At 48.2% G+C, this 27296-nt stretch overlaps 1 long non-coding RNA gene and 1 other non-coding gene across 2 annotated transcripts in view; one reads left to right on the forward strand and one right to left on the reverse strand.

The window, feature by feature from the left end:
* LOC149456229 (uncharacterized) overlaps nt 1–24377 on the reverse strand; it is a 65684-nt gene extending 41307 nt beyond the window's left edge. The window contains exon 1 of the long non-coding RNA XR_016313937.1: nt 24185–24377. This is a non-coding gene — a long non-coding RNA (uncharacterized LOC149456229). The remainder of the gene's footprint in view (nt 1–24184) is intronic.
* On the forward strand, nt 24188–24259 carry TRNAD-AUC (transfer RNA aspartic acid (anticodon AUC)). The gene has a single exon. It is a non-coding gene; the product is annotated as a tRNA-Asp (tRNA).
* Nucleotides 24378–27296: the final 2919 nt, after the last annotated feature.

A 27296-nucleotide genomic window follows, 5' to 3' on the forward strand; every position in this document is an offset into this window, starting at 1 on the left:
CACAGTTGTGGAAATGGAGGCGCTCGCTCGTTCCCCCCCCCCCTTTTCCTGACCTGCTGGGCTGCATGCTCAGATAAGGGTCTTGTATGGATTTTGGGGGAACACAATTAATTTTTTTTTTAATTTTGGAGTCGGGGTTCCCGTCAAAATCCAAACCAGACCCAAAGGGCTTGGTAGAGATGGAGGGGGGGCCCACCTAATTTTTTTTATTATTTTTTAATTGCCAGCAATATTTTTGTTCTTCTTACTTCTTACATTCTTACAACCCCGCTGACAGCTGATGACTCATGAGTTGTTAAGGAATGGGTGGCCGCCGAGTCTAACAACCTATGACAGTGCTGACAGATACCTTGGGCAAGGTTGGGTGGGGCAACTGGTGGAGAGTAAGTTTTGTGACCGGCTAGTAGGTATGGCCTCGAAATTTTAACCCCTGTTGTAGAGCATCTGTGAATATTTTTTGCCCATTTAATCAGAACATTTGCTAGGTCAGGTACTGATGTCGGATGAGAACAATCTATGTTTAACCTCTTCACGCCTAAGGGTAAAACAAATCTAAATGCCTAAGCACAATTTTGCAATGATGACATGAGTTAGTAAAACCGTACCTATCATCACAACTACTTTGTACATCCAGGTGAATTATACCACATTATTTTCCAGGACAAATTGGGCTTTCATTTGGTGGTAATGGATATCTCCTGATTTTTTTTTTAATATCAAAGGAAAACTGGCCCAAAATAGTAAAAAATTAGATTTTAAAAAAGATTTTTTTTTTATTTAGCTGTGTGTTTCTTGTTACTACCATAACCTACCAAAGAACCCAAAATAAATTCTCCAGCTCTTGACAATCACAACGATACCATATATGTGCATGTTACTTGTTGTCTGCACCCGTAGTACAGCTCAGAAACAATAGTGCGCATTTTGTTTTTGTCTTTTTTTTTTTTTTTTTTTTTTACCTAAAACACACCGATATTGACACTGATACCAATATTTTTTTTTTAAATCCGGATCTTTGACCCTGACCCTTTTTTACCTTGACCTTTGACCCTGACCCAAACACTAACCCTGGCACTGAACTAGATCAAACCTTGATCTAGGTATTTTTTTATATTTATTTATCTTTTTTTCTTTTTACAAACTTTTTTTTGCTCTCTATGCCAGGAGTTAGAGAGATACAATGTATCTCTCTTCTCCATTCATAGAGAGAGAAAAAAAACAAAACAAGGGGGCCAGGCTGTACAGTGACTGATCACTGTGATAGCCAATCAGAGGCTATCACAGAGATCATGTGACCCGGAATCGGGAGTCCCAGGTCCCGATCGTTAGAACAGGACCCGGAGCTCTCAGTGACACCGCGGTCTCTGTGCTGACAGCGCGCTGTGCGGTGCGCTCCCAGCACAAAAACAGGTATGCAAATATGTGGACCCAAGGAAAAAAGCTCTGTTCTGTGAGGCCGCATATTTGTGTTACGTTGGCGTCAAGGGGTTAATCGAGCAGCACAGACGTCAACAGGTGTTGAAAAAAGGCAATACTGCCGCCTACCGAATGCTTGTTTTTTTCTTTTTGGAATGGGAATACCACACTGCAACTGTAATCCCAGCATTTCCCTCGCTGTTGTGGCATGGCCTCATTCACTTGAACGAGTTGCCTTTGGTGGCAGTACTGCCCGCTGAATGTGAAAGGGGTGGATCATTTTTGTTGCAACGAGAAGCAGAGCACCATAGCTATGGCTTGTCAACGATCTTGCAGCCTAAGGGTTGGGGGACTGCATCTCAACCACCTATATTTAATCACTTCCAGTCCGGACGCTTTCACCCCCTTCCAGTCCGGACGCTTTCCCCCCCCTTCCAGTCCGGACGCTTTCCCCCCCCTTCCAGTCCGGACGCTTTCCCCCCCTTCCAGTCCGGACGCTTTCCCCCCCTTCCAGTTCGGACGCTTTCACCCCCTTCCAGTCCGGACGCTTTCCCCCCCCTTCCAGTTCGAACGCTTTCACCCCCTTCCAGTTCGAACGCTTTCCCCCCCTTCCAGTCCGGACGCTTTCACCCCCTTCCAGTCCGGACGCTTTCACTCCCCTTCCAGTTCGGACGCTTTCACCCCCTTCCAGTCCGGACGCTTTCCCCCCCTTCCAGTCCGGACGCTTTCCCCCCCTTCCAGTTCGGACGCTTTCACCCCCTTCCAGTCCGGACGCTTTCCCCCCCCTTCCAGTTCGAACGCTTTCACCCCCTTCCAGTTCGAACGCTTTCCCCCCCTTCCAGTCCGGACGCTTTCCCCCCCTTTCCAGTTCGGACGCTTTCCCCCCCTTCCAGTCCGGACGCTTTCACTCCCCTTCCAGTTCAGACGCTTTCCCCCCCTTCCAGTCCGGACGCTTTCACCCCCTTCCAGTCCGGACGCTTTCCCCCCCCTTCCAGTTCGGACGCTTTCACCCCCTTTCCAGTCCGGACGCTTTCACCCCCTTCCAGTCCGGACGCTTTCCCCCCCTTTCCAGTTCGGACGCTTTCCCCCCCTTCCAGTCCGGACGCTTTCACCCCCTTCCAGTCCGGACGCTTTCCCCCCCCTTCCAGTTCGGACGCTTTCCCCCCCTTCCAGTCCGGACGCTTTCACTCCCCTTCCAGTTCGGACGCTTTCCCCCCCTTCCAGTCCGGACGCTTTCACCCCCTTCCAGTCCGGACGCTTTCCCCCCCCTTCCAGTTCGGACGCTTTCGCCCCCCTTCCAGTCCAGACGCTTTCGCCCCCCTTCCAGTCCGGACGCTTTCCCCCCCCCCTTCCAGTCCGGACGCTTTCCCCCCCCTTCCAGTCCGGACGCTTTCCCCCCCTTCCAGTCCGGACGCTTTCCCCCCCCTTCCAGTTCGGACGCTTTCACCCCCTTCCAGTCCGGACGCTTTCACCCCCTTCCAGTTCGGACGCTTTCACCCCCTTCCAGTTCGGACGCTTTCACCCCCTTCCAGTTCGGACGCTTTCACCCCCTTCCAGTTCGGACGCTTTCCCCCCTTTCCAGTCCGGACGCTTTCACCCCCTTCCAGTCCGGACGCTTTCACCCCCTTCCAGTTCGGACGCTTTCACCCCCTTCCAGTCCGGACGCTTTACCCCCCTTCCAGTCCGGACGCTTCCCCCCCCCTTCCAGTCCGGACACTTTCCCCCCCTTCCTGCCCAGGCCAATTTTCAGCTTTCAGCGCTATCACACTTTGAGTGACAATTACTCATGCAATACTGTACCCATATGAAATATTTTTTTTTTTTTTTTTTTTGTTAGAAAGATAGAGCTTTCGTTTGGTGTTATTTGATCAGCACTGGGTTTTTTTATTTTTTGCTATATAAAATGAAAAAAGACCAAATATTTAAAAAAAAACTTTTTTTGCTTAGGTTTTGTTTTAAAATTTAGCAAATAAATATTTTTTTTTCTTCATAAATTTAGGCCAAAATATATTCTGCTACATTTCTGTGGTAAAAATAACCCAAATCAGTGTATATTATTTAGTCTGCGTGAAAGCTATAGAGTATACAAACTATGGGATATATATCTGATAATTGAACAGTTGAGACCCTAAAATGCTGGACGCTGGTATGACAGTGATCAGAACACTGGTATGGAGCATGCTGGTGATCACAACGCTGGTATAGAGTATGGTGGTGATCTGGACGCTGGTATGAGGCATGGCGGTGATCAGGATGCTGGTATGGGGTATGGTGGTGATCAGGATGCTGGTATGGGGTATGGTGGTGATCAGGATGCTGGTATGGGGTATGGTGGTGATCAGGATGCTGGTATGGGGTATGGTGGTGATCAGGATGCTGGTATGGGGTATGGCGGTGATCAGGATGCTGGTATGGGGTATGGCGGTGATCAGGATGCTGGTATGGGGTATGGAGGTGATCAGGATGCTGGTATGGGGTATGGCAGTGATCAGGATGCTGGTATGGAGTATGGTGGTGATCAGGATGTTGGTATGGGGTATGGTGGTGATCAGGACGTTGGTATGGGGTATGGTGGTGATGAGGACGCTGGTATGGGGTATGGCGGTGATCAGGATGCTGGTATGGGGTGTGGCGGTGATCTGGACGCTGGTATGAGGCATGGTGGTGATCAGGATGCTGGTATGGGGTATGGTGGTGATCAGGACACTGGTATGGGGTATGGCGGTGATCAGGATGCTGGTATGGGGTATGGTGGTGATCAGGATGCTGGTATGGGGTATGGAGGTGATCAGGATGCTGGTATGGGGTATGGAGGTGATCAGGATGCTGGTATGGGGTATGGAGGTGATCAGGATGCTGGTATGGGGTATGGCAGTGATCAGGATGCTGGTATGGAGTATGGTGGTGATCAGGATGTTGGTATGGGGTATGGTGGTGATCAGGACGTTGGTATGGGGTATGGTGGTGATGAGGACGCTGGTATGGGGTATGGCGGTGATCAGGATGCTGGTATGGGGTGTGGCGGTGATCTGGACGCTGGTATGAGGCATGGTGGTGATCAGGATGCTGGTATGGGGTATGGTGGTGATCAGGATGCTGGTATGGGGTATGGCGGTGATCGGGATGCTGGTATGGGGTATGGCGGTGATCAGGATGCTGGCATGGTGGTGATCAGAACACTGGTATAGAGTATGGCAGTGATCAGGATGCTGGTATAGAGTATGGTGGTGATCAGGATGCTGGTATGGAGTATGGCGGTGATCTGGACGCTGGTATGAGGCATGGTGGTGATCAGGATGCTGGTATGGGGTATGGTGGTGATGAGGACGCTGGTATGGGGTATGGCGGTGATCAGGATGCTGGTATGGGGTGTGGCGGTGATCTGGACGCTGGTATGAGGCATGGTGGTGATCAGGATGCTGGTATGGGGTATGGCGGTGATCGGGATGCTGGCATGGTGGTGATCAGAACACTGGTATAGAGTATGGCAGTGATCAGGATGCTGGTATAGAGTATGGTGGTGATCAGGATGCTGGTATGGAGTATGGTGGTGATCAGGATGCTGGTATGGGGTATGGTGGTGATCAGGATGCTGGTATAGAGTATGGTGGTGATCAGGATGCTGGTATGGGGTATGGTGGTGATCAGGACGCTGGTATGGGGTATGGCGGTGATCAGGATGCTGGTATGGGGCATAGCGGTGATCAGGACGCTGGTATGGGATATGGCGGTGATCAGGACGTTGGTATGGGGTATGGCGGTGATCAGGACGCTGGTATTGGGTATGGCGGTGATCAGGACGCTGGTATGGGGTATGGCGGTGATCAGGACGCTGGTATGGGGTATGGCGGTGATCAGGACGCTGGTATGGAGTATGGCGGTGATCGGGACGCTGGTATGGAGTATGGCGGTGATCGGGACGCTGGTATGAGGCATGGCGGTGATCGGGACGCTGGTATGAGGCATGGTGGTGATCAGGATGCTGGTATGGGATATGGCGGTGATCAGGACGCTGGTATGGGGCATGGTGGTGATCGGGATGCTGGTATGGGGCATGGCGGTGATCGGGATGCTGGTATGGCGGTGATCAGGGTGCTGGTATGGGGTATGGCGGTGATCAGGACGCTGGTATGCAGTATATATAAGAAATAATGAGGTAATGCCTGATATAGGCATACATCCCTAAATATTGCACAAAACAAAGAAAAACTTCCCACTGGGACTTTAAAGGCACCAATACATAAATTAAATAGTTCATATTGATCTTTATTTTAGATCACATTAAATAGGTCAGACATTTAGAATAGCATGTTGAAAAATCTTCACCAGACATCACCATCATATCATGTTGACAGATTATGGAGTTTATTATGCAAATCCAACACGTTTCAGAGTAAACTCCTTCCTCAGGGAAATGAAAACTCTGCAGAGTTTTCTTTGCCCTGAGGAAGGAGTTAGTTTACTCTGAAATGTGTCGGATTTGCATCCGGTGATCAGGACGCTGGTATGGGGCGTGGCGGTGATCAGGACGCTGGTATGGGGCGTGGCGGTGATCAGGACGCTGGTATGGGGCGTGGCGTGATCACAACGCTGGTATGGCATATGGGGTAATCAGCATGCTGGTATGAGACATGGGTGATCAGGGCGCTGGTATGGGCATGGCGAAGATCAGGACGCTGGCATGGGGCACGGCGGAGATCAGGGCGCTGGCATGGGGCACGGCGGAGATCATGGCGCTGGCATGGGGCACGGCGGAGATCAGGGCGCTGGCATGGGGCACGGCGGAGATCAGGGCGCTGGCATGGGGCACGGCGGAGATCAGGGCGCTGGCATGGGGCACGGCGGAGATCAGGACGCTGGTATGCGGCATGGCAGTGATCAGGATACTGCTACAGCATTTGGGTGATCAGGATGCTGGTATGGGGCATGGCGGTGATCAGGACGCTGGTATGGGGCATGGCGGTGATCAGGATACTGCTACGGCATTTGGGTGATCAGGATGCTGGTATGGGGTATGGCGGTGATCAGGATACTGCTACAGCATTTGGGTGATCAGGACGCTGGTACGGGGCATGGCGGTGATCAGGACGCTGGTACGGGGCATGGCGGTGATCAGGACGCTGGTGTGGGGCATGGCGGTGATCAGGACGCTGGTGTGGGGCATGGCGGTGATCAGGACGCTGGTACGGGGCATGGCGGTGATCAGGACGCTGGTGTGGGGCATGGCGGTGATCAGGACGCTGGTGTGGGGCATGGCGGTGATCAGGACGCTGGTGTGGGGCATGGCGGTGATCAGGACGCTGGTATGGGGCATGGCGGTGAACAGGATGCTGCTATGGCATTTGGGGTGATCAGGACGCTGGTATGGGGTATGGTGGTGATCAGGATGTTGGTATGGGGTACGGGGGTGATCAGGATGCTGGTATGGGCTATGGTGGTGATCAGGATGTTGGTATGGGGTATGGCGGTGATCAGGATGCTGGTATGGGGCATGGTGGTGATCAGGATGCTGGTATGGGGTATGGCGGTGATCAGGATGCTGGTATGGGGTATGGCGGTGATCAGGATGCTGGTATGGGGTATGGCGGTGATCAGGATGCTGGTATGGGGTATGGCGGTGATGAGGATGCTGGTATGGCATTTGGGGTGATCAGGATGCTTGTATGGGGTATGGCGGTGGGCAGTGATTAGGGTGTTGGTATTGCGTATGGCGGTCATCAGGATATTGGTATGGTGTATGGAGGTGTTTTTCTGCATTTTTCTCACCTACAGTTGTGGCCAAAATTATTCAACCCCCAATGCTGTAAAGGGGTTTAGGGACTATAGTGTACATTTGGAATTGTATTCAGAATCAAATCCTACAAGGACGTTGTAACTACCCAAATGCAACTAAAATGACATCAATTGTTTATGTAATACAGTAGTAAATGGTTCTTATGTGGTTTCTTCATTGCCACAATTATTCAACCCCTTAAAGACTACCACTCTGAAGAACAGAGGTTCATACAGGTGCTTTCCATCAGGTATTGAAAACACCTGTGGATGTCACCGAGCAGCAATCAAGCATAATAAGCACCAATTAGGCAGCTTTAAAATGACTGTGATACTCAGCTCCTTCTAGACATTTACTGGTGTGGTTACAAACATGGTGAAGGCAAGAGAATGGTCCAGGAAGACAAGAGAAGAGGTGATTTCTCTTCACAGGAAGGGCAATGGCTATAAGAAGATTGCAAAGATGTTAAACATACCAAGAGACACCTTAGGAAGCATCATTCGCAAATTCAAGGCAAAGGGCACTGTTGAAACGCTACCTGGTCGTGGCAGAAAGAAGATGCTGACTTCGACTGCTGTGCGCTACCTGAAGCGTAGAGTGGAGAGAAGTCCCCGTGTGACTGCTGAGGAACTGAGAAAAGATTTGTCAGATGTGGGTACAGAAGTTTCAGCCCAGACAATAAGACGCACACTGCGTAATGAAGGCCTCCGTGCCAGAACTCCCAGGCGTACCCCCTTGCTGTCTCCAAAGAATAAGAAGAGTCGACTGCAGTATGCCAAAAGCCATGTGGACAAACCACAAAAGTTGTGGGATAGTGTTCTGTGGACTGATGAAACAAAATTAGAACTGTTTGGGCCCATGGATCAACGCTATGTTTGGAGGAGGAAGAACAAGGCCTATGATGAAAAGAACACCTTGCCTACTGTGAAGCATGGTGGAGGGTCAATCATGCTTTGGGGCTGTTTTGCTTCTGCAGGTACAGGGAAGCTTCAGCGTGTGCAAGGTACCATGAATTCTCTTCAGTACCAGGAGATATTGGATGGAAACGTGATGCAGTCCGTCACACACCTGAGGCTTGGGAGACGTTGGACCTTTCAACAGGACAATGATCCCAAGCATACCTCCAAGTCCACTAGAGCATGGTTGCAGAGGAAAGGCTGGAACATTTTGGAGTGGCCATCGCAGTCACCAGACTTAAATCCGATTGAGAACCTCTGGTGGGACTTAAAGAAAGCAGTTGCAGTGCGCAAGCCTAAGAATGTGACTGAACTGGAGGCCTTTGCCCATGAAGAATGGGCGAAGATACCCGTAGATCGCTGCAAGACACTTGTGTCAAGCTATGCTTCACGTTTAAAAGCTGTTATAACTGTAAAAGGATGCTGTACTAAGTACTAAGATTGAATGTCACTTGGGGGTTGAATAAAACTGATAATGCTGTGAGCACAGAAAAGACATTTGTGGTTATTTCATTATAACTGTTATGTTATATTTGTCTGACCTACAAGTGCCTCTTTAATGTAAATGTAAGCAAGATGACTGAATGATCAAAAGCAATGTCAAACTGGCCAAAACACTCAATTTCAGTGGGGGTTGAATAATTTTGGCCACAACTGTACTACTGGTACAAGGCAAGGGAAGGACAGAGGAATAGAAAACAAACATGTTATACAGTGATTTTGCACACAGCAGCCCGGATCCTCCTCTTTTTGGGTCCCACGCAGGTTCTCCTGCCCCTCCTTCCTGTCGGGTGCCCCCACAGCAAGCAGCTTGCTCTGGGGGTACCCACTGCTCTGTGTGTCCATTCACACACAGAACCTCGGCTCGGCCCCCTCTCTCATTTCATTGGCTCACTGGCTGTGACTCACAGCAGTGGGAGCCAATGGCTCCCGCTTCTGTCTCAGTCAATGAAAAGAGGGAGTCCTGGGATAGCTGAGACTCCAGTGAACGTCGCTGGATCAAGAGGGGGCTTAGGTGAGTATTAGGGGGGGATGCTGTACAGATTTTTTACCTTCATTCATAGAATGCATGAAGGTAAAAAACCTTGAGCCTTTAGAATCACTTTAAGACCCTTTTCACACTGACGGTCCAATCAGGTCCATCTGTCAGTTTTTCAGGCAGACCCAATCAGACCATCCATAGCTCTCTATGGAGCGGCGGGTGTCAACAGACATGTGTCCGCTGAAATCCACCAGCATCCGATCTGAAAAAAAAAACAGACAGATGGAGATCCGTTACCCTTCCCCAGCAGATCGGATGACAGCCAGGTGGAAACGGACAGGCGGTCTGTTTCCATTCAACTGCCCCATAGAAAACAGCGAGCTGTGTCTATGTCCGCTCTGCATCAGCGGAGCGTACACAGACCTGTCATCCGCCTGCTCAGTGGGGATCAGGGGAGAGATCCCCCCGCTGTGCAAGTGGACCTGCTGACGGGTCCGACCCATCTGAAAAGGGCCTAACGCAAGGAATGCATTAAGGTGAAAAAACGTTTTTAGCTTTAATATCACTTTAAAGTTACGGAGACTTACGGGACGCCCAGCAACAGCACAATGGCAGCTGAAGGCATCCAGTGCATCCTTGCAAAGATTCAATCAACTGTACAAATACAGGACAACCCCCCCCCCAGCCTAAACTAGCCAGTGCAGCAAGGTGCACATGGAAGGGCAATGTACATCACAAAGGATTTCCCAGCACACTTATCAGCCAGCCTGCAAAAAAAAAAAAAAAAAAAAATTGACCCCGTCTAACAATTCACATTAAAAACAGAGGGTTTTGTTTGCACACATTTGCAAATGTATGCGTAAGCCGCAGTGCCAACGTCAAGGCTCCTCTGTGTACTGCGGTCCTAACTCTATAGTTTTTAGAGTGTCCAATTTTGGAGCACATATAGCAGTGGGTTGATAAGGGCAGGTTTGTCAGGAGGGAGCCCACCCCTCCTTAAAGTGTTAATAAAGTAAAAAAAGAAAAATTTAAATAACAAACATGTTATACTCACCTGCTCTGTAATGCTTTTGCATAGAGCGGCCTTGTTCCTGGGTCCAACTGAGGCACTTCTGGATCCTCCTCTTCTTTGTGTGTCCCCATAGCAAACCATTTGCTATGGAGGCACACAGTGTCTGCACGCTCCCAAGCTGCGCTCCATAGACTTACACAGCGGGACTTAGCCCCCCACCACCACCACTTTCTCCTCACTGCATTTGATTGACAGCAGCATTGGCTCCCGCTGCTGCTCGAGTGCTGTGTGAAGAGGAAGAGAGGGGAGAAGAGATGCAGCCGTGCACAGTGCTGGATCTCTTCTCCCCTCTGTCCTCCCCTTGCCCTGTGTGAATGGGAAGAGAGGGATAGAAAACATTTTTTTTACCTTAAGGCCACTTTTACACTGACGGTCCGATTGGGTCAGTCTTTCAGGCGGGCCCGATTGGACCATCCATAGCTCTCTATGGAGCAGCTGGTATCGTCAGACATGTGTCCGCTGACACCCGCCGGCATCTGATCAGATCCTGTATGCTAAAAACAGACAGATGGAGATCTGTTCTCCATGCGTATGGAGGATCGGATGACAGTCGGGTGGAAACAGACAGGCGCCCCATAGAAAACAGCGGGCTGTGTCTCTGTCTGCTCTGCATCAGCAGAGCAGACACCGACCTGTCATCCTCTTGCTCAGCGGGGATCAGTGCAGAGATCCCCCCGCTAAGCAAGCGGGTCCGCCCCGTCTGAAAGGGGCCTAAAGCAAGAAATGCATTATGGTAAAAAATCGTTTTTTAACGTTTTTACACAGACGCACGGGACGCCCAGCAAGAGCACAATGGCAGCCGAAGGCATATAGTGTGTCCTTGCATCAGATTCAACCAACTGTACAAAAAAGTGACAACCACCCCATAACTAGCCAGTGCAGCAAGGTGCACATGGAAGGGCAATGTACATCACAAAAGGATTTCCCAGCACACTTACCAGCCAGCCTGCAAATAAAAAAAAATTATAAAAAATAATTGACCCCGTCTAACAATTCACATTAAAAACAGAGGGTTTTGTTTGCACACATTTGCAAATATATTTCCACATGAACTCACAAGAAAAATATATTTTAAATATATTTTAAAAATATTCCTTCTAAATATATTTACATATATTTGAAATACTACAATTCTGGTATATATATATATATACACACACACATACAGTTGTGTTCAAAATACTAGCAGTCAGACATCACTAACCGGATCAATCACTGTTTTTGGTGGAAATGATATTTCTACATGGCAAATAATTTCCTAGCAGGTGTAGTAGAGTCATAGAAATCCAACAGACCCAACAGTCATGACATGCATGCTGCTGATTCTGTGTCATTGAATCACTCATTGAAAGGGGCGTGTTCAAAATAATAGCAGTGTGGAGTTCTATTAGTGAGGTCATTCATTCTTTGATAAACAGGTGGCAATTATTGCCCTTATTTAAGGAAGGAAGGCAGCAAATGTTGGACATGCTGGTTACAGTGCATTTCTCTCTGAAATTATGAGGAAAATGGGTCGTTCCAGACATTGTTCAGAAGAACAGCGTACCTTGATTAAAAAGTTGATTGGAGAGGGGAAAACATATAAAGAAGTGCAGAAAATGATCGGCTGCTCAGCTAAAATGATGGCAAATGCTTTAAAATGGCAACCAAAACCTGAAAGACGTGGAAGAGAGCGAAAAACTACCATTGAAATGGATAGCAGAATAGCCAAAATGGCGCAGACTCAGCCAACAATCAGCTCCAGGAAGATGAAAGAAGGTGTGACGTTCCCTGTGAGGACTGTTACAATTAGAAGACGCCTATGTGAAGCCAAGCTATCTGCAAGAAGTCCCCGCAAAGTCCCACTGTTGGGAAAAAGACGTGTGCTGAAGAGGTTACAATCTGCCAAAGAGCACATTGACCGGCCTAAAGAGAAATGGGGCAACATTTTGTGGACTGATGGAAGTAAGATTGTTCTTTTTGGGTCTAGTGGCCGGAGACAGTTTGTCAGACGACCACCAAACACTGAATTCAAGCCACAGTACACTGTGAAGACAGTGAAGCATGGTGGTGCAAGCATCATGATATGGGGATGTTTCTCATACTACGGTGTTGGGCCTATTTATCGCATACCAGGGATCATGGATCAGTTTGAAGACATCAGAATACTTGAAGAGGTCATGCTGCCTTATGCTGAAGAGGAAATGCCCTTGAAATGGGTGTTCCAACAAGACAACGACCCCAAACACACCAGTAAACGTGCAACATCTTGGTTCCAGACCAACAAGATGGACGTTATGGAGTGGCCAGCCCAATCCCCGGATCTTAATCCAATAGAAAACTTGTGGGGTGACATCCAAAATGCAATTTTTGAGGCAAAACCAAGAAATAGAGAAGAACTGTGGAATGTGGTCCAATCATCCTGGGCTGGAATACCTGATCACAGGGGCCAGAAGTTGGGGGACTCCATGCAACACAGATGTACAGCAGTTCTCAGAAACAGTGCGACTACAACCAAATATTCATGAAGTCATTCAAAGGAAAGCAAATTCTTCAAACATTTCTCAGTTTATATAGTGAATGTTTGAGTTTGTAAAGAAGAATACAAACACTGCTATTTTTTTGAACCGTCTAATATTCACTTTTCTTCCATTTTTTTAGAGGAACAACACAAATTTGATGTATTTTTCTTCATGTTGTGATTTGGAATAGAATGTGTCGTGTTCCCAATGCATTTGTGTGGATGGAAATAAAAGCTATTAGAAGGATTTTCAGCTTTATTCACTTTTTTCAACACACTGCTATTATTTTGAACACAACTGCGCACGCGCACACACACTTGAAATGCATTTGTTACAAATTATCTGAAAAATATTTGTAAAAATACATTTTCAAATAGACTGTATGTCTTTAAAAATACATTTAATCTACATTTTTGGAATGCATTTGCAAATATATGGTAAAATGATGTTAAAAAAAATCTGAAGAATATGTTTTAGAAAAAAAATATTTTTCATTTATTTTGTAATATATAAAAAACGCATTTCAACATGCAGTGTGTATAGATTTTAAAATATATTGAATATGGCCAAAATTGTAGTATTTCAAATATATATCTGACGAGAATATTTCAAATATATTTTTCTTGCATGTGGGAATGCAGCAAACTGCGCTAGAATTATAAAATTGGTGCCGCTCTGACACATTGGCAACCCACCACTGAGACAAGGACTCCATACATCACATGAGTAGACCATGACCTGCAGTTTGGAAAAGGTAAGTATAATTCCGAGGGGGAGAGGGAACAAAAAAAAAAAAGAAGGGGTGGGGGAGCTCTGAGTTGGGCTTTAACCACTTACCCTCCAGAGGATTTACCCCCCTTCCTGACCGGGCCATTTTTTCTGTTACGGCGCTGTGTTACTTTAGCTGACAATTGCGCCATCATGCAACGCTGCACCCAACTACAATTTGTGTCCTGTTTTTCGCACAAATAGAGCTTTCTTTCGCTGGTATTTGATTGCCTGTGCTTTTTTTTATTTCTTGCACTATAAACAAAAAAAGACTGACAATTTTGAGGAAAAAAACAATATTTTTGACTTTTTGGTATAAAACATGTCCAGTAAAAAAAAAAAAAAAATTTTGTCATACATTTAGGCCAAAATGTATTCTGCTCCGTGTCTTTGCTTAAAAAAAAATCCCAATACGTGTCAATTAATTGGTTTACGTGAAAGTTATACCGTCTACAAATGGCGGTATAGATAATGGAATTTTTTTTTTAATACCAGTAATGGCGGCGATCAGTGACTTACAGCAGGACTGCAGCGGACATTCTGACACTGGGGGGGGGGACAGACTGTCACTGACATCCCCAGTGACACCAATACAGTGATCAGTGCTAATAAAACGCACTGACACTGTACTAATGGCACTGAGCAGGAAGGGGTTAACATCTGGGGTGATCAAAGGGTTACCTGTGTGCTTTACTGTGTAATCACACTGCTTTGCATGGCTCTGCATAGCAGAGCCATGCAAAGCAGTGTGCAGGAGCTGACAGGGGAGAGATCTGTATTGATTACATACAGGTCTCTCCCCCGTCAGTGATATTTGGCGATCACCGGGTGCTGGTGGCGAATCACTGGCCAGGACCCAGTGATTGACAGCCGAGGCCACCAATGGCAACACGGGTAGGGCTTGTGCCTGTGCCCCCTACCCAGAAATGCAAAACCACGTATATATATATATGATTTTGTGCAGCCCTGCAGCAGTATTTCGGCTATAGGGCGGCGGGAAAGCGATTAATGTTGTGTACTTTCCTGAGCACCTCAGGAGCCCAAAACACAGCAAATGGCCACATAACGAAGTGGAAGTATTCTGTGCTTGAGAAAAAAAATCTTGTTTGGTGTCTTCAAGTGTCTAACCTTTATCTGGAGGATTTAGCACTTTAACCTCTTGCCGTCCGCCTGCTGTTTTTAAACGGCAGGGCGGTGGCACTCCAGGGGCGGGTTGCCGTTCATAAACGGCACCCGCTATTTCTAGTTGTGCGCACTCCCTGGGAGCGCGCAGCACCGCTGTCCGATGCCCGCTGTGTCCTCCGGACACAGTGAAACACCGATCGTCGGACGGGACCTCTGTACGAGGTCCCGATCATGTGATCACTGATTGGCCAATCAGTGATCACATGCAAAGTAGTAAGCAAGATGTCACTTGTGACATCATTGCTTACTACGTGTGAAATCTGTGAATGATCACAGAGGTCACATGGTACAGGGCTATTCACAACAGCCTTGTACCATGTGACAAGCGGTGACCAATCACAGCTCACACATTATTTCTCAATGACTGCAAGAATGCAGACAGAGAGAAAGAGAAATGATTGCTTTTACATCCTATATGGGTTTAAAAGCAATCACTGTAAAAAAAAAAAAATCTTCATCACCCCCCCACAAGTAGTACAGTGTCACCATGGTGACCCCACACTGCTAGGGTGACAGTATGTAAAAAAAAACATAAAAAAAACAAATGTAAATAATAATATAAAAAAATAAAATAAAAAATGTAAAAAAAAATGTTTAAAAATTATAATTTTTGGTTATAAACTAACTTGGCATTTTTTATTTTTTTTTACTAAAAAGATAACGGAATAAAAAATTTGGCCAAGATTTATGATGAAAAATTTTTATTTGCAAAATTGTATAAGAAAAACACTTTTTTAAACATTTTTGGACTTTTTCATTTATATAGCAAAAAAAATTAAAATCCCAGCGGTGAATAAATACCACCAAAATAAAGCTTTATCTGTCTAAAAAAAAAAAGGTAAAAAATTCATATTTGTACAGTGTCGCATGACCGCGCAATTGTCATTCAAATTGTGATAGTGCTGAAAGCTGAAAATTGCCCTGGACAGAAAGCGGGTGAAAGTGTCCGGACTGGAAGGAGGTGAAAGTGTCCGGACTGGAAGGGGGGGAAAGTGTTTGGACTGGAAGGGGGGAAAAGTGTCCGGACTGGAAGGGGGGGAAAGTGTTTGGACTGGAAGGGGGGGAAAGTGTCCGGACTGGAAGGGGGGGAAAGTGTCCGGACTGGAAGGGGGGGAAAGTGTCCGGACTGGAAGGGGGGGAAAGTGTTTGGACTGGAAGGAGGTGAAAGTGTCCGGACTGGAAGGGGGGGGAAAGTGTCCGGACTGGAAGGGGGGGTGAAAGTGTTCGGACTGGAAGGGGGGTGAAAGTGTTCGGACTGGAAGGGGGTGAAAGTGTCCGGACTGGAAAGGGGGGGGAAGCGTCCGGACAGGAAGGGGGGGAAAGTGTCCGGACAGGAAGGGGGGGAAAGTGTCTGGACAGGAAGGGGGGGAAAGTGTCCGGACAGGAAGGGGGGGAAAGCGTCCGGACTGGAAGGGGGGGAAAGCGTCCGGACTGGAAGGGGGGGAAAGTGTCCGGACTGGAAGGGGGGGAAAGTGTCCGGACTGGAAGGGGGGGAAAGTGTCCGGACTGGAAGGGGGGGAAAGTGTCCGGACTGGAAGTGGTTAAAAAAAAAAGTCCTGCACAGTGGTTTTTTTTGGCTTGCGCTCCCCAGGGATAAAACGCACCATGCTCCCCCCCCCCCAGCCAGCCGATTACATCTGTGTAACATCTCCACCAGCTCCTGGTCTAAGAGAACACAATGATCAGTCACCAAAGATGGGGGAGGGGTTCTATAGTTGCACTGTATAGAAGAGAGGAAGGGGCTCTATAGTTATACTGTATAGAGGTGGGGGAGGGGTTCTTTAGTTGTATACATAGATGGGGGGAGGGGTTCTATAGCTACACTGTATAGAGTACTATACAGAGGTAGGGGAGAAGTTGTATAGTTCTATACAGAGGTGAAGGTGGGGGGGGGGGGTTCTATAGATACACTGTATAGAGGTGGGGGAGGGGTTCTATGGTTGCACTGTATAGAAGTGAGGAAGAGGTTCAATACTTGTACTGTATAGGAGGTGGGGGAGGGATTCTATAGTTGCACTGCATATAGGTGGGGGAGGGATTCTATAGTTGCACTGCATATAGGTGGGGGAGGGGTTCTATAGTTCCACTGTACAAATGTGGGGGGAGGGATTCTATAGTTCCACTGTATAGATGTGCGGGGAGGGGTTCTATAGTTGCACTGTATATAGTTGGGGGAGGGGTTCTATGGTTGCACTGTATATAGTGGGGGGAGGGGTTCTATGGTTGCAGTGTATAAAGTGGGGGGTTCTATAGTTACACTGTATAGAGTAGGGGGAGGGGTTCTATAGTTACACTGTATAGAGTGGGGGGGGGGGGAGAGGGATTCTATGGTTGCACTGTATAGGAGGTGGGTGGAGGTTCTATAGTTACACTGTATTTAGATAGGGGAGGGGTTGTATAGTTTTATACAGAGGTGGGGGAGGTGTTCTATAGATACACTTTATAGAGATTGGGGGAGGGGTTGTATAGTTGTTCTGTATACAGATGGGGGAGGAGTTGTATAGTTCTATACAGAGATGGGGGAGGTGTTCTGTATCATCCTATTAGAGGACACTATCTCTGTCAGTGTCTCTGGGAATGTCAGGACCTATAAAGCAGAATTCCCCTCCAGGACACAACATCCGGGGACTCCTCCCCCTCCTGGGTCATGTGGTAATGCTGAGACTAGTAGTTCCTCAGCAGTCCGGTGGGAGGTGTTAGCCCCGCCTCTCACTCTGGTCCCGGTTGGGCTCCCTCCTCCTTGCTGAGCCATGATTGGATGTCCGCTCACACCCGCCTCCATTCCCATCCCCCCACTTCCTTGTTTACATAATTATTCACTAACAGGAAAGGCGGGGACAGGAAGTCACGAGACCGGAAGTGACCTCACCATTTGCCCGCAGACATCTTTGTGGAGGGCTGGTGCTGCTTCCTTCGCCTCCAACGTCTCATAAATAGTCATTTAACTCAGTTTGTGGAGTCGGCAGTAATGTGTGTCCCACAGAGGACCCGGCGGGGGAGAATACCAGGGGGCTGGCACTGCTGACCTGGGAAGAGAGGGCGATGGGGAGAGCAGGGCATGCTGGGACATGTAGTCCATACATAGAGAATCCTCCATAGAGGTGTATGGGGATATAGGGGGCATGCTGGGATATGTAGTCCATACATAGAGAATCCTCCATAGAGGTCTATGGGAATAGAGGGCATGCTGGGACATGTAATCCATACACAGAGAGTCCTCCATAGAGGTCCATGGGGATAGGGGGCATGCTGGGACATGTAGTCCATACACAGAGAGTCCTCCATTGGTCTATGGGGATAGGGGGCATGCTGGGACATGTAGTCCATACACAGAGAGCCCTCCATCGGTCTATGGGGATAGGGGGCATGCTGGGACATGTAGTCCATACACAGAGAGCCCTCTAGTGTGAAATCTGCACATGGAGAGATGAAATACTAGGCCGCAGTGTTCACAATGAACATTACAAGTAAAAAAAAATAAATAAAATGAAATAAAAAGATGAACAATCCTCTGCTCTGTATACAACATTCTCCTAAATCTGATCATCTTTATTGCATCCAATAGGAAATATTCCAGATATTCCATATATAGTGCTGAGTTCTATAGGATGTCATTATAAGGAATGAATAGGATCCTATCCAGCTCTGCTGATGGTAATATAAATGTATATAATAATAGGAGGCGCCTTCCTCTACTCACTTCAAGAACTCATTATATAACCAAAATAACCCAGTGATTCCAAGAATGTGTCGCTGGCCCTTCAAGATTTGTTGTTTTGCTGTACACTCGCTCGCCCTCTCTCTCTCTCTCGCCCTTTACCCCTCTCTATCTCTCTCTCACTCGCCCTTTCCCTCTCTCTTGCTCGCCCTTTCCCTCTCTCTCTTGCCCTTTCCCTCTCTCTCTCTCTCTTGCCCTTTCCCTCTCTCTCTCTCGCTCGCCCTTTCCCTCTCTCTCTCACTGTGATCACATGACCAGATTTGACCTTTCCGCACAGCAGTGCAGAAGCTCTCAGTTTGAGTTTCTTCTTGTCAGAGTCAAGACGCTTTTTTAAAAGCTCCTGATAAGTTCTCATTCTATTGCAAGATATTTAATCTCTATTGATTGGTATTGAGTATCCACTGATACCCTTCAATCAATAGCGATCAGCAAAAGCTTTTTAACGTTTATTTTTTTAAATCTGTTGTACTAATTTAGTGGCAGTTTGCCATCTATTTAAAAATGACCCAGCAGATCCTAACCGTGTTTCTTACCCTGCTGTTTGCATGGGGAGGAAAAAGATACGTCCCCGACCACTCTTCAGAGATCCCGATACACCTGAATCAGGAGATCAATACAACAGAGCAGCATATGGAAGAATTCATCAAAGGAACGGAAAATGACCCCCCAGAGATACACCTGCTGGTGAAGGAGGAGAGCAAGTCATCAGAGCAGCAAGTGGAGGAAAAGGTCAGAGAAATGGAAGATGACCCCCCAGAGAGCCACAAGCCAGTGAAGGAGAAGAGCATTAAGTCAATGGAAGAGCAAGTTGAGGAATCGGTCAGAGAAGCTGCAAACGAGCCTCCAGAACCCTCCAGCTGGTTTTCATTACTGACCACCACTGCATACTGGTTTCAGATCATACTCCTGATAAGTGCCATCATTCTGAAATACATCCTGCACAGAAACGACCTGGCCCTGAGAGTAGGACAATATTTGATTTTCCAGAAGCTGATTGAACTCATTCAGGAAGGACTGGGCAACTTCAATTTCCAATGGTCCAGCGATGGGGCGGCCTTAGAGAATGGAGACCCATCCCTGTTTATAAATATTGATGCAGAATATTGCAGGTCAAACGCCTTTCACTGGGTTATCTTAATGCTGCTGTTGCTACTCATAATACTGCTCGTAATGCTGCTGGTGCTGACAGTGTACGTATTGCTGATGATGCTGAATGAGCTGTCGTTTAGCCGATTCTCCCCCGCTAGGCGACTTCGTGCTATTTGGTGTCTTTTCAAACCACGAAAGACAGATAATATCACCCTTCCCAGACCCAGCATCACACCTCCAAGGGGTCCCATACATGTTTATGTACAGGATACGCCACCCGAGCCAACAATCCTGCCATCAGGAGCTAGGAATGCTCACAAACAGACTTCACCACGCAAGCCGAAAAGGAGCCGCCACGTTGCTTGCCATTGTCCGAGTGATAACATCATTCCAACTTCAAGTGCTTCACCTCAGATGAAGAAGCTCAGGAAAAACCGCACGCTCAGACGACTCAGTGCATTTTGGAGTCATTTCAAAAAAAAAAAGACTGATGACATCACACCGAGTGATAACTTCACCCCGCCGAGTGATAACATCACCCTTCCCAGACCCAGCATTAAGCCTCCAAGGGGTCCCATACCTGTTTATGTACAGGATACCCCATCCAGGAGAACAATCCTGCCATCAGGAGCTAGGAATGCTCACAAAGAGACTCCACCACGCAAGCCGAAAAGGAGCCGCCATGTTGCCTGCCAGTGTCCGAGTGATAACATCATTCCTACATCAAGTGCCTCACCCCAGATGAAGAAGCTCAGGAAAAACCGCATGCTCAGGCGACTCAGTACATTTTGGAGTCTTTTAAAACCAAAAAAGACTGATGACATCACACCGAGTGATAACTTCACCCCGCCGAGTGATAACATCACACCTCCAAGGGGTCCCATACATGTTTACGTACAGGATACGCCACCCCAGCCAACAATCCTGCCATCAAGTGCTAGGAATGCTTACACAGTCTCCACCACTCAAGCCAAAAAGGCGCCGCCATGTTGCCCGCCAGTGTCCGAGAGATAACATCATTCCATCATCAAGTGCCTCACCCCGGACGAATAAGCTCAGGAAAACCAAAATGCCTAGTTGACTCCGTGCCTTTTGGCGTCCTTTGAAACAACGGAAAACTGATGACATCACCTCGCTGAGTGATAACATCACCCTTCCCAGACCTTGCGTCACACCTCCAAGGGGTCCCATACCTGTTTAAGTACAGGATACCCCACTCAAGCCAACAATCCTGCCATGAAGTGCCAGGGATGCTTACACACAGACTCCACCACTCAAGCCAAAAAGGCGCCGCCATGTCGCCTGCCAGTGTCCGAGTGATAACATCACCTTACCAAGGAGTGATAACATCACCTTACCGAGGAGTGATAACATCTCCTTACCGAGGAGTGATAACATCTCCTTACCGAGGAGTGATAACATCTCCTTACCAAGGAGTGATAACATCACCTTACCGAGGAGTGATAACATCACCTTACCAAGGAGTGATAACATCTCCTTACCGAGGAGTGATAACATCACCTTACCAAGGAGTGATAACATCTCCTTACCGAGGAGTGATAACATCTCCTTACCGAGGAGTGATAACATCACCTTACCAAGGAGTGATAACATCTCCTTACCGAGGAGTGATAACATCTCCTTACCGAGGAGTGATAACATCTCCTTACCAAGGAGTGATAACATCACCTTACCAAGGAGTGATAACATCTCCTTACCAAGGAGTGATAACATCTCCTTACCGAGGAGTGATAACATCACCTTACCAAGGAGTGATAACATCTCCTTACCGAGGAGTGATAACATCTCCTTACTGAGGAGTGATAACATCTCCTTACCGAGGAGTGATAACATCACCTTACCGAGGAGTGATAACATCACCTTACCAAGGAGTGATAACATCTCCTTACCGAGGAGTGATAACATCTCCTTACCGAGCAGTGATAACATCACCTTACCAAGGAGTGATAACATCTCCTTACCGAGGAGTGATAACATCTCCTTACCGAGGAGTGATAACATCTCCTTACCAAGGAGTGATAACATCACCTTACCAAGGAGTGATAACATCTCCTTACCAAGGAGTGATAACATCTCCTTACCGAGGAGTGATAACATCACCTTACCGAGGAGTGATAACATCTCCTTACCGAGGAGTGATAACATCTCCTTACCGAGGAGTGATAACATCTCCTTACCGAGGAGTGATAACATCTCCTTACCAAGGAGTGATAACATCACCTTACCAAGGAGTGATAACATCACCTTACCGAGGAGTGATAACATCTCCTTAGTGAGGAGTGATAACATCGCCTTAGTGAGGAGTGATAACATCGCCTTAGTGAGGAGTGATAACATCACCTTACCAAGGAGTGATAACATCACCTTAGTGAGGAGTGATAACATCTCCTTACCAAGGAGTGATAACATCACCTTACCGAGGAGTGATAACATCACCTTACCGAGGAGTGATAACATCACCTTACCGAGGAGTGATAACATCACCTTACCGAGGAGTGATAACATCACCTTACCGAGGAGTGATAACATCACCTTACCGAGGAGTGATAACATCACCTTACCGAGGAGTGATAACATCACCTTACCGAGGAGTGATAACATCACCTTACCGAGGAGTGATAACATCACCTTACCGAGGAGTGATAACATCACCTTACCAAGGAGTGATAACATCACCTTACCGAGGAGTGATAACATCACCTTACCGAGGAGTGATAACATCATTCCATCACCAAGAGCTCAGGAAAAACAACTCAGGCAACTTAAGAATTTTTGGTGTTGTTCAAGGACCAGCTCACTCAATGAATAGACACCTGCCTTTTGACGGAGAACATCTCTTTGGTGCCTCTATAGCAGGGGTCCTCAAACTTTTTAAACAGGGGGCCAGTTCACTGTCCCTCAGACCGTTGGAGGGCCGGACTATAGTTTAAAAAAAAAAAAAAACTATGAACAAATGCGGCCACAGTACAGGAGATGACCAGAGACTGCGGACATACAACGGCGGCGGGAATACTGGGCCGGCCGCTCCATAAGACGCACAGAAATTTCCCCCCAAGTGTGTCTTATGGAGCAAAATATACGGCAAATGCAGGACACCTTGTTGGGTCAGATCTGTGTACAATGTAAAGAGAGAGGGGGGGGGGGGAGAGATAAGGAGGGGAGAGAGAGAAAGAGGAGGGGGGGAGAGGAGGGGGGAGAGAGTGAAAGAGAGGGGGGGGAGAGGAGGGGGGAGAGAGAGAGAGAAAGAGAGGGGGGAAAGAAAGAGAGAAGAGGGGGGGGAGAGAGTGAGGGGGGGGAGAGAGGGGGGAAAGAGAGAGGCAGGAGATCGATCATCTTTTGCACTTATATAGGGTCCGTGGCCATGATACCCGACATGCAGCGATGGAGTCTCCTCTCTTGCTCCCCCTCTTCATGGTCAGCTCTAGGCTCCGCCCTCCGGCCGTCACGGTTGCATGCACTGATCAGAATAGATGGCCGGCTGGCTGCAGAGAGGCCGGGTGATTGGTGCGGGTTCATAAGCCGAGCCCACCCTCCCCTGTTCTAGAATTGCTGATCCCGCCCTCCTGCCTCCCGCCCGAGCCCTGCCGAGCTCTCCCGACCTGCCAAACCCTAGTCCCTTGCCTCGTGGTAGATACGCCCCTGCCCGGCGGGCCGGATAAATGTCCTTGGCGGGCCGCATGTGGCCCGCGGGCCGTAGTTTGAGGACCCCTGCTCTATAGTTTGTGTGAAAAAATAAAGTGTACAATGCAATGTGGGGGGACTGTCCCAGCCGTGCGACCCCCCTGCAGCATGGGGCCGGGTCGCAGTTGCAATGCCTATAGGTACGCCCCTGACACATGCCTTGTCTTTGGTGTGGCTGGATCACACCAATGCATTGTGGTAGTGTGCAGGCACCAAAATGAAGTACAGCAGGCTGTACTTTTTCTAGCGTACCGCAGTCACCACATGCTGATAGTCAGAATATACTGATCAGCCCAGCAGCTGATTGGCTGCATGCGCCGATCGAGAAAAAACTTCCAACAAGCCCATTCATGAGATAGATTAACTTTTCATGAGCAAGGACAGCCATAGATGGATTGAAATTCAGCTGGATTCTGAACCAGACGAACTTCAATTCATTTATAGCCAACTTTAGGTCCAATCAAGACAAGGCAAGTGCGGGCGGTGTGCGCTGAAATAAAGTACGGCTGGCCGTGCTCTTTGTCCAGCGCAGCGCAGTCACCTCCCGCTGGCCAATAAAACTTCTTGAAATGTCACTATGTGACACAGAGGCGTAGCTAGGGGGGTACATATGTACACAAGGTACAGGGGCGCAAAAATGAGGCTTACAACCAGGGGCGTATTTGCCGCGAGGCAAACAAGGCGTTTGACTAGGGCTGCACTTTTTTGGGGGGGGGGGGGGCGGCGTGGTGCCGCCGCCCCTCCTCTTCCAACGGAAGGGACACTTAGTACAGGGACAGGCAGCGGGCTGCTGTGTCTTACCTGGCTCCGTGTCCCAGTCCCAAGACGATCCAGTCCAGGAGACGCTGCTGGAGGAGGGGTAGAGAGGTCCGCAGATCCGGTGTCTTCTTTTCCCTGGACGCGATGTGTGGGCGGGATGACATGCCGCCCCTGTAATCTGGCCACACCCTCGGGATCAATGGACAGCCTATGGCCGCTTGTACCTCCCCTGTGCTTGCGTGGTTTTCCCCCCAAACACATACCTTGCGTTGGTGGTGCAGTGGTGAGCATAGCTGCCTATCCAGCAGCTGACCCGGGTTCGATTCCTGGCCAACGCAATTTTCAAGATGGCTGCCTCGCCTGCGAAGTGCTTTTAGTCCCCCGGGAGAGAAGTGCTATACAAATGAAATGTTGAGGATATATTAGCGAAGGAATAAAATTTAAACCAAAACGAATGAAGCAAATGTGTTGTATGATTGTATGTTCTTAAACACTTCTGAATAATTTATTTCTTGCGCAAGGATATTATTTTGTATTCTCATTTTCAGCCAGTAGGTGGAGCACTCGGATCCTTTTCAGGTATTTTTTTCGGCTATCCTTAGCAATCTGGATGAAAAAAAAGCCTGCTGCTTACTGTATACATTGCTCAATAGCTCTCTCTGACACTAGCAGGGGTGGACTGACAACTCATGGGGCCCCCGGGCAATAGGGGATCATGGGGCCCCTGTGTCCTTGCCCAAACTCAAGAAGCCTATGAAAAAGGTACCAGAGGCATCTCATGGGGCCCCCTACTGACCCCGGGCCCTCGGGCAGTGCCCGAGTTTCCAAATGGTCAGTCCGCCCCTGGACACTAGTCATTTATGTCATCCTTACACTAATGGCCCCTTCCTGTTCCAACAAGACATTTTGGACAATTTCATGCTCCCAGCTTTGTGGGAGGAGTTTGGGGATGGCCCCTTCCTGTTCCAACATGACTGCCCACCAGTGCACAAAGCAAGGTCCATAAAGACATGGAGGAGCCAGTTTGGGGTGGAGGAACTTGACTGTCCTGCACAGAGTCCTGACCTCAACCCCATAGAACACCTTTGTGATGAATTAGAGCGCAGACTGTGAGCCAGGCCTCCTCCCCCGACATCAGTGCCTGACCTGACAAATGTGCTTCTGGAAGAATGGTCCAACCTTCCCATAGACACCCTCCTAAACCTTGTGGACGGCCTTCCCAGAAGAGTTGAAGCTGTTATAGGTGCAAAGGGCGGGGCCAACTCAATATTGAACCCTACGGACTAAGACTGGGGGGCCATTAAAGGTCATGTGCGTGGAAAGGGCGGGGCCAACTCAATATTGAACCCTACGGACTAAGACTGGGGGGACCATTAAAGGTCATGTGTGTGGAAAGGCCGGCGGCCCAATACTTTTGGCAATATTCGTATGTATTAGGTCCCCACAATCTCTACTACACTTAGGGTGATCAATCAAGAACCTGCGCCCCTTTATATCAGTTGTCCCTAACAGAGTCCCTCCTTATATCAGGAGTTCTTCTCAGAGCTCCACCTTACATCAAGGCTCCTATAAGAGTCCCTCCTTACATCAGGTGTCCTCACCAGAGTGTCCCTTATATAAAATATCCATATCAGGGTGCCCCCTTACATCAATTGTCCACATCAGAGTGCCCCCTTACATCAATTTCCCCCATCGGAGTGCCCCCTTACATCAATTTCCCCCATCAGAGTGCCCCCTTACATCAATTTCCCCCATCAGAGTGCCCCCTTACATCAATTTCCCCCATCAGGGTGCCCCCTTACATCAATTGTCCACATCAGAGTGCCCCCTTACATCAATTGTCCACATCAGAGTGCCCCCTTACATCAATTTACCCCATCAGAGTGCCCCCTTACATCAATTTACCCCATCAGAGTACCCCCTTACATCAATTTATATAGTTCTATAGTTACACTGTATTTAGATAGGGGAGGGGTTGTATAGTTTTATACAGAGGTGGGGGAGGTGTTCTATAGATACACTTTATAGAGATTGGGGGAGGGGTTGTATAGTTGTTCTGTATACAGATGGGGGAGGAGTTGTATAGTTCTATACAGAGGTGGGGGAGGTGTTCTGTATCATCCTATTAGAGGACACTATCTCTGTCAGTGTCTCTGGGAATGTCAGGACCTATAAAGCAGAATTCCCCTCCAGGACACAACATCCGGGGACTCCTCCCCCTCCTGGGTCATGTGGTAATGCTGAGATTAGTAGTTCCTCAGCAGTCCGGTGGGAGTTGTTAGCCCCGCCCCTCACTCTGGTCCCGGTTGGGCTCCCTCCTCCTTGCTGAGCCATGATTGGATGTCTGCTCACACCCGCCCCCATTCCCATCCCCCCACTTCCTTGTTTACATAATTAATCACTAACAGGAAAGGCGGAGACAGGAAGTCACGAGACCGGAAGTGACCTCACCATTTGCCCGCAGACATCTTTGTGGAGGGCTGGTGCTGCTTCCTTCGCCTCCAACGTCTCATAAATAGTCATTTAACTCAGTTTGTGGAGTCGGCAGTAATGTGTGTCCCACAGAGAACCCGGCGGGAGAGAATACCAGGGGGCTGGCACTGCTGACCTGGGAAGAGAGGGCGATGGGGAGAGCAGGGCATGTTGGGACATGTAGTCCATACATAGAGATTCCTCCATAGAGGTTTATGGGGATATAGGGGGCATGCTGGGACATGTAGACAATACACAGAGAGCCCTCCATTGGTCTATGGGGATAGGGGGCATGCTGGGACTACATACAGAGAATCCTCCACAGAGGTGTATGGGGGAAAGCGGAGTATACTGGGACATGTAGTCCATATGTACAGAATCCTACATAGAGGTCTATAGGGATAGGGGGCATGCTGGGACATGTAGCCCATACACAGAGTCATCCATATAGGTTTATGGTTATAGAGGGCATGCTGGGACATGTAGTCCATACACAGAGAGTCCTCCATCGGTCTATGGGGATATAGGGAGCATGCTGGGACATGTAATCCATACACAGAGAGCCCTCCATCGGTCTATGGGGATAGGGGGCATGCTGGGACATGTAGTCCGTACACAGAGAGCCCTCTAGGGTGAAATCTGCACAGAGAAAGATGAAATAATAGGCCGCAGTGTTCACAATAAACATTACAACTAAAAAAAATAAATAAATAAAATGAAATAAATAGATGAACAATCCTCTGCTCTGTATACAACATTCTCCTAGATCTGATCATCTTTATTGCATCCAATAGGAAATATTCCAGATATTCCATATATAGTGCTGAGTTCTATAGGATGTCATTATAAGGAATGAATAGGATCCTATCCAGCTCTGCTGATGGTAAAATAAATGTATATAAT

The sequence above is a fragment of the Staurois parvus genome, unplaced genomic scaffold (genome assembly GCF_062004578.1).
Source record: "Staurois parvus isolate SC_StPar_1 unplaced genomic scaffold, SC_StPar_1.0 ptg000368l, whole genome shotgun sequence".
Classification (NCBI taxonomy): domain Eukaryota; kingdom Metazoa; phylum Chordata; class Amphibia; order Anura; family Ranidae; genus Staurois; species Staurois parvus.